This window comes from Mustela erminea, chromosome 5, assembly GCF_009829155.1.
Source record: "Mustela erminea isolate mMusErm1 chromosome 5, mMusErm1.Pri, whole genome shotgun sequence".
NCBI lineage: Eukaryota > Metazoa > Chordata > Mammalia > Carnivora > Mustelidae > Mustela > Mustela erminea.
In genome coordinates, this window is record NC_045618.1 from 86482509 (window position 1) to 86490551 (window position 8043).

General features: G+C 38.4%; 1 long non-coding RNA gene across 1 annotated transcript in view; it reads left to right on the top strand.

Annotated features, from left to right (window-relative positions):
- Positions 1–7725, top strand: part of LOC116591288 — a 76463-nt gene extending 68738 nt beyond the window's left edge. The window contains exon 3 of the long non-coding RNA XR_004285934.1: positions 7165–7725. This is a non-coding gene — a long non-coding RNA (uncharacterized LOC116591288). The remainder of the gene's footprint in view (positions 1–7164) is intronic.
- Positions 7726–8043: the final 318 nt, after the last annotated feature.

The following is an 8043-nucleotide window of genomic DNA, read 5'->3' on the forward strand; positions in this document are numbered from 1 at the left end:
TTCCCATTTGGAATTTTAGATTTGTAGTTATTTTGCTGAGAGCAAGAAATTATCAGTAAGGCTTTATTGGGGAATAGACACCTCCCAACGTTGATCTTGTTTCCCAGTAGCAGATAGCTAGTGTAGTCTGCTGGGAACACTAAAAACAAATTAGTCGATCAGTTTATTAACACAGAGATTTAAATTTTGCATCTATATCACTGTATGCATATTCCTGAGCTTTACCTAATACTTGGCCTTTGGTTTGTTCGTATTTGTCTTTTCAGTTAAAAATAAGAGAACATTTGGCATGTGTGTGCTCGATATATATATTTTTTAACGATTTTATTTATTTATTTGACAGAGAGAGACACACGCAGAGAGAGGTAACAGAAGTGGGGGTAGTGGGAGAGGGAGAAGCAGGCTTCTGGCCAAGCAGGGAGCCCAACATGGGCACAATCCCAGGAGCCTGGGATCATGACCGGAGCTGAAGGCAGACGCTTAACGACTGAGCCACCCAGGCACCCCTGTGCTCGATATTTTTAATTCCCCTTGCCAGTGATTGGTTTAGGAAGGCATGGGTGATACAGTTCTGGCCAATGAAATGTAAGAGAGCATCTCATAAGAAAAGAGACACCTGAAAAGAATTGCTGCCATTGTCCCACAATGCTTCTTCTGCTGTCCTGCTGCAGATGTGACACCTGGAAGTGTGGCAGCCATGCTGCCACTATGAAGACTTGAGGTGACAGCAGGGAGATGGGAAGAATCTAGGTCTTCAGTAACAGTTACTGTACTAGTGAATTAAGCAATCTTAATTTTTTTCTTTGTGTGTAATAATAAACCCTCATTGTTTAAGCCATTTGAGTAGACGTTTTCTGTAATTTTTATAAAAAGATTCTCTTGATTATGTTAGTTATTCTTCTTGAACATTTCCAGATACCCCTAGTTTTCTTGAAAAGGAGCAACTGGGGCTGTTGTCAGTGCTGTGGATAAGGGCATACATTGATTAAAGCTTGAGGGCAGAGATTCCATCAGTTTTATGTATCTGTGTATATGCAGCCCCATTGTAGTGCTTCTTTTTCAATAAATGTTCAGTGAATACATTTTCCATAATTCATTTTTTGTTATTTTTCCATCTTTGTACACTGGACTGACAGCTTCAGATGACAGGCTAAGGTTAACAGAATGCCCTTTCAATTCTCTTTTCCCAACTTTACCTTATAAAGGCAAATAAAGGTCAGAGGCCAGGACTTTTCAAGCATCAGTCATATTTTTTTTTCTCCAGATTTGTTCATTGGCATGAGAGTTCATCTGTGCTTGTCTTTGTATTGAGATCAGGATTCCAATAGCAAGAAGAAGAAAAAAGGCAGTGAATAGCAGCTATTTAATAGGCAGCTACATGAAGGCTAAAGTTCTTTAGCAACAGTGAATTTCAAAGCACACTTCCCATGCTATTAAGCCCTAAAGGTTAAAATCAGCTGAGACAGTACAGGAAAGAAACAGAATTGTCACAGTTAAACATGAACATACATTTTATGCTTCATTATACTTTCCTGTCACCTGCTAGGTTTGTCCAGTTCTATCTGTAATATTTTTATTTAGAAATAATTTGCATCCCTTTTTAAAAATAACATTCAAGTAAATCTCTAGGGTAGCTCGTTTTCCAAGGTAGGAAGCTATGTGCATAAAAAGCTACCACTCCAGAAGCTGCATTGCAAAGTTCGGGGTACTGTCCAAGAACTAAAAAGAGAAGAAACAATTTTGGTGTCCCTCATGAGGTCTCCCAAATGAAGGACACAATCTAGTTTACATATATATTTGCAGTGTTAAATAGTAGTTAAAATAGGCAAGCTATAGTTACAAAAATCAATGTGGTTAAAACTCAAAAACAGGGGGCACCTGGGTGGCTCAGTGGGTTAATGCCTCTGCCTTCGGCTCGGGTTGTGATCTCAGGGTCCTGGGATCAAGCCCCGCATCAAGCCCCACATCGGGCTCTCTGCTCAGTGGGGAGCCTGCCTTCCCCCTCTTTCTCTGTCTGCCTCTCTGCCTACTTGTAATTTCTATCTGTTAAATAAAAAAAAAACAACAAACAAACCTCAAAAACAGTATTCAGTGAAAAGTAGCAAATACAAGGATGATACAATTAATGTAATATGTTAAAAAATAGTAAAAAAATGCATAAGGATGATGCCTACAAAATTTAGGATTATGGTTCCATCTGATAAAATAGAGAGGGAGAGAGGGAGGACAAAGGAAGGAGTGAGGGGCAATTGGGTTTTGCTATAACTGCACTCGGTCTGTTCCTTTAAAAATAAGAAATGAGGGACACCTGGGTGGCTCAGTGGGTTAAAGCCTCTGCCTTTGGCTCAGGTCATGATCCCAGGGTCCTGGAATGAGTCCCACATTGGGCTCCTTGCTAGACAGGGAGCCTGCTTCTCCCTCTGCCTGCCTCTCCCTCTGCTTGGTGTGCGCTGGCGTACTCTCTCTCTCTCTGACAAATAAATAAATAATCTTAAAAAATATATATATAAATATATATAAACTTGATATATATAATGCAAGTGTTACATCTGTTAAAACTGGGTGGTGGTTTGATATTTATTATTGCCTATACTCTTCTGTATGTTTGAAATAGTTCATACTTTTTAAAAAAAGAGCTAATTCCACAATTCTAGAGTAGCAAAATCTATTAATAACCCTTCTGTTTGATAATCTAAACTTATATCAATATTCATGCTTTTAAGATAACTTGTGGGGGGTGGCTCAGTGGATTAAAGCCTCTGCCTTCAGCTCAGGTCATGATTCCAAGGTCCTGGGATGGAGCCCCGCATCAGGCTCTCTGCTCAGGGGGGAGCCTGCTTCTCTTTCTCTCTCTCTCTCCTTCTCTCTCTTGCCTGCCTCTCTGCCTACTTGTGGTCTCTGTCAAATAAATAAAATCTTAAAAAAAAAAATGACTTGGAAAAAAATTATTTTCTAGTGATTTATAGCAGTGTAAAGGACATCCTAGAAAGGCCATTTAAAGACACGAAAATAGTACTCACAGTAATAAATTCCTCTGACAGTTCTGTGCTTACCAAGAGCTGCAAGTTATAAGAGGTAAGTAAGAACATTTGAAGCATTTTGTCCTATAAGGATGGGTTGTTTTTGGAATGATCCCAACTTTTTACACAGGGAAAGCAGTGTGCTAGCTACTTAAATTACTTTTTTAAAAAGCAGAAGCATGCGATCCTCTTGCAGTCTAAGGATTTTCTCACAGTTTTATTCATTCCTTTTAACTAAAGCTTCCTAGAAGTGTGTGAGGAAGTGATCTCATAGGTCTTAAATTTCTTGGAACCATTTTTTAAAATTAAATCTTTGAAAGTAATTTTAGCTAGCCCCTTGCCTATGTATATGATTTTTTTTTTTTACTTTGGTATCATTATAAGAAATTGTTAGGCATATATGAATTTTACAAAGATCTTCAGATTTTAAAAATGCAGCTTAACTTTCAATATACCAGGAAAAATAGTCATTGGCATTTACCATCTGGGTCCAATGAATCTTCAAATAAATATATATATATTTAATTCATTTAATGAATAATTTACCAAGTATAAGGGGGTAGTTCAGTTAGAAACCTGAATAAGAATTTAAGCTGTAAACACAATTTTTATTTCATATATTTTGGCTTTGAAGATTATATATATATATACACACACACACACACACACATATATTTTAGAGGTGTATGTATATGTGGAATGAAATATATATATATATATATATATACACACACATATATATATATATACAATGTCAGTTGAATGTGACCAACCACTCATCACTTGCCATGTGTGAACCTGGAACATATCCGGCTTATAAATAGTAACTCCAGATTTCAAATACATTTTTATTAGGTTCAAGCTTATTTATACTGCTGGTTCTTCTTATACCTGCATCATGAAAATGCAGAACTGATGACATGATTTTGTTGGAAGAAGGATGGCAATTATTGAAAAAACATTTTAATTTTTAGATTGATAAGCAATAACACTGACCAGTCCAGTAATATTTTCATTTCCACATCACTTGTTTCCTTTCAGTCACCTTTGTATACATAGCTGTCTTCAGCATTTTTCAACTTAAGAATTGTATCAAGTAAATTTTGTTGCATAAACATCATAAAAAGTGAAAGAATATAGCCACACTGCCCATTTAGCAAAATTAGATGGTCCAAGTCCTTGTAAAATTTGCATGGTGAAGCCCATCCTGTTGAGTAAATGGATGAGAATACCAGATTTTCTAACTGTCCTTAGAAATATATGGTTCACTCATCCATTCGTAAGTTTGAGAAAACAGATTTAGAATATACAGTCTATGAATATACTAAAAATAGGATAAAAATAATTTAAAAAAAAATAGAGTATGCAACCTAGACTTCATAGTCTGAGATTTTGCTTGCATGCCAATCTCATCAGCAATATTAGGGTGTCAAGTACTGCTCTCTCTCTGCATTTACTTTTTGATTCCTTTAATAACTGTAGAAATTCTGTTAATTTCCTTCTACTTGCCACTGTATCAAAACAAAGAATTCTAAAGTATTAACTATAATCAACCAGAAGCCTTAAAAAAAAACCCAAAACAATAAATTCTAAAGATCGTGTCTCTCCAAATTTTTGTATCTTCTTGAAATATAATGCAATACTTTGGGCAATGCTATATGAAAACTGAAGGATGATCATTTATTTTACTATTACATACTATTACATTCTTCTTCTAGGGTATTCCATCATTTTTCCATTTCCTTACTATTTTAGTTTTTTAAAGTCTAGTTGGAAATAATTGATTAGTAATGATTGAATAATTCCTGGGATGATGAAATAAAATATTTGAAAATATGTAGGAAGAATTAAATCACTGAGATCCCATAATGTATCTTAGAGTTATAAAAGGGTCCAGTGTACCTATATGGGAATTAAAGGATATTTTATTCTGTTTTTAAAAGCACATTTTCTCTTTATTCATTGGAGAATATTAAGACTAAAAGTCATGAAATACCAATCTTTATAAAGTTAGAACTGCTCAAAAAAAGAAATCCAGAGCTAAAATTTTGTTCAGTGGACCCATGTAGTATCTCAGATAAAGTCATGGAGATAGGGGAGTATTTCTTAGAGAACTAAAAACTTTATAAAGCCCTAGATCACAGGACTTTTCATCAGCCTGGATCACAGGGGCAGAGTTTTGGCCCATGCTTTCTTTGCTGGAAGTTCCCCTCATTCCTCAAAGGACTGGGTGCACGTGCCTCTTTTTGTTCTTAGATATCCTAACACTCAGGCCACAGGTAATTGGTGCAGGGGTAGACAGTTTTGAATATAAATTCCTCTTTTTTTCAGATTTTGAATCATAATAAACAAATAGGGGGCACCAGAGCCAAAGAGCTAGATCAGAGATAGCAGCACCAAAGACCTCAAAGTCTTATGCAAAACTAGATTGCAAAACAGCAGAAAAGAAGACATTTTCAGAGAGGTCAAGCAAAATGAAAAGGATATTCAGAATCCAGACAACATGACCCAGTGAGGGGGAGATGGTGACAAAATCTGGCTGAACTTCCTACAACTTTAATTACTCATATTCTTTATAAAACCTTTACTTAAGTTAGAGTTGGGTTTCTGTTTCTTGAAAACAACAAATTCCTAAAACAGAAATTAGTGCTAGCAATGGGATTGCAAGTAACAGATTCTGAGTGAAAAGGAAGAACTAGCTGTGGAGTCAAGGCAGAGGGATGGGGCAAAGACAGGAGTGGCAGAAAGGATTCCCTATTCATGGAAAACTGGTAGAAAGGAGGTAACAGACAGCACAGTAGCTAAGCAATTGTCCCAAAACTCTTGGGACCCCAAACCACGTCAGTAAAGACAAAGCTTCAGATTTAAAAGTTGTCAAATGTCGAAATGTAGGAGTGGGTTAATTCCCTGTGGGTGTGATTAAAATGCAGTGGTGAAAAGTCTTCTATACCAGGTTGTGTGGCTAAAAGCAGATAGAGAAAGACAGGGCTTATGTATCTGTTTCATAAAGGGAAGTCTTTTCTACTAAGACTGTTGAAGGTGAGGTTCAGATACTCCTCATGAATTTGGAGCAGCTCAGGGCTCAGGAGCCTAGCAATTGAAGATATCTAGCAGTAACTACAAAAGCCTGTGAAACCTAGCCCTTTTCTGCAGGATAAACATGTTGATTACTATCACCCATGCTAACTCCCGACCCCTAGTAAATCACTTCCTTAGATTGGAATGTAATCTGTGGTGGGAAGGGATTTTTAGGGCTAGACTATGGAAGAAGTGCTTCCTGTTCTGCAGCCTTTTTCCACTTTGCCTCCTTTATTCTCTTGAGGACAAAGCCATTAAGAACGATGGGTCTAAGAAGAGCCAAAATAACAAAAATCCTGAGGGAATGGTCATTAAGGTAGCCTGGTAATCAAGGAAGCAGGCTTAACCCCACAGAAATTCCTGGCATTGCCTTTTAGTCAAGGATGTACTACTCAAGAAAGACAATGGCTGAAAGCTCACTAAAATTCTGGGGCAGTTATCAGAAGAACAAGGCACCTATACCAACTCAAAGCAGTATGGTGTTGGTCCTAGTCTCTTCTGGAGGTTCTGACTCAAGTAGAAAGGATGCTGGTCCCAGACAATACTTACTGAAGTGGAGACATGTCAACTCTAATGCCTTTCAGAAGGCCTGAAGGATGATGGGAAAAGGAAATCCTTCTAATGGACAGATCCTGGGACCATCAGGCATGATTTAGTAATTTATTCTACTGCCAAGAGGGTCAAGAAACAGACTCGGGACATTTATTTAAGGGCAGACTAGTGACCACTATTTGATCCTTTTTTCTAGATTTTTTCCCCACCTCTGTCAACCTTTTTCTCTAATTGATCGTTTTTATGACGTCTTTCCTATTGTATCTTTGGCGTGGTGGTAGTAAAATGTGCTGATACCCCCAAGAGGAGGCCATTCAGGCAGGATGGTGATTACGACAACCAGATGGAGACTTGAGGAGCAGCCGCTTGTAGCTCACCTCTAAAACTGGATCACATCAGGCGAGACTGTGTCTTGAAGGATGAGTTGTTCTGCAGAGAATAAAGATGTTCAGGGAATATACCTAGTCCACATCCACTTCTTGGGAATGATTCCCAAACCCCCATTTTCTACCAGGTGACTCCACTGTCCAGGCTTCTGCAAATGCTTACGTGAGGTTGCATGCATACTGCCTATTTCTGTGAGAAGGTCCTGCCCCGTCATCCTGGCCACAACTGCCTGAGACCCCTATCACGCTGAGTGAGCTTCAGTCTCAGGAGCTGAGCTAAGAGATACCAAGAGGTAAGTGGGTCAGTGGAGTTGTGAGGTTCTACAGAGCTGGTTCTACAGAGCTGAGTTTGCACCATGGCAACTCAAAGGCATGAATGCCAAGGCTATGGAGATAGGGCTAGCATGTTGCCCTGTGTGGAGAAGCAGTGATGTAGAGGCCTTCAGAGGAATGAGTCCACATAGAATAAACCAGATGCATAGATGCTTGGGTGTAAGAGAAAAAGAACAAAGGAGAGAGAGAGGGGGAAAGAGACACAGGAAGAGGGCGAGCAGAAAAGAAGGAAGGTAGGAGACAGAGACAGAACTAGACATAGAAACAGCCAGAGGCCACTGCAGACACAGATCAAGAGATGAACTATTGATGACCTCCTAGACACCACAATGTCTGGCTATACTTCTTGCAGTTAAATTCTGGATGAAGGACCTCAATGTGCGAAAGGAATCCATCAAAATCCTTGAGGAGAACACAGGCAGCAACCTCTTTGACCTCAACCGCAGCAACATCTTCCTAGGAACAACGCAAAAGGCAAGGGAAGCAAGGGCAAAAATGAACTATTGGGATTTCATCAAGATCAAAAGCTTTTGCACAGCAAAGGAAACGGTTAACAAAATCAAAAGACAACTGACAGAATGGGAGAAGATATTTGCAAATGACATATCAGATAAAGGACTAGTGTCCAGAATCTATAAAGAACTTAGCAAACTCAACACCCAAAGAACAAATAA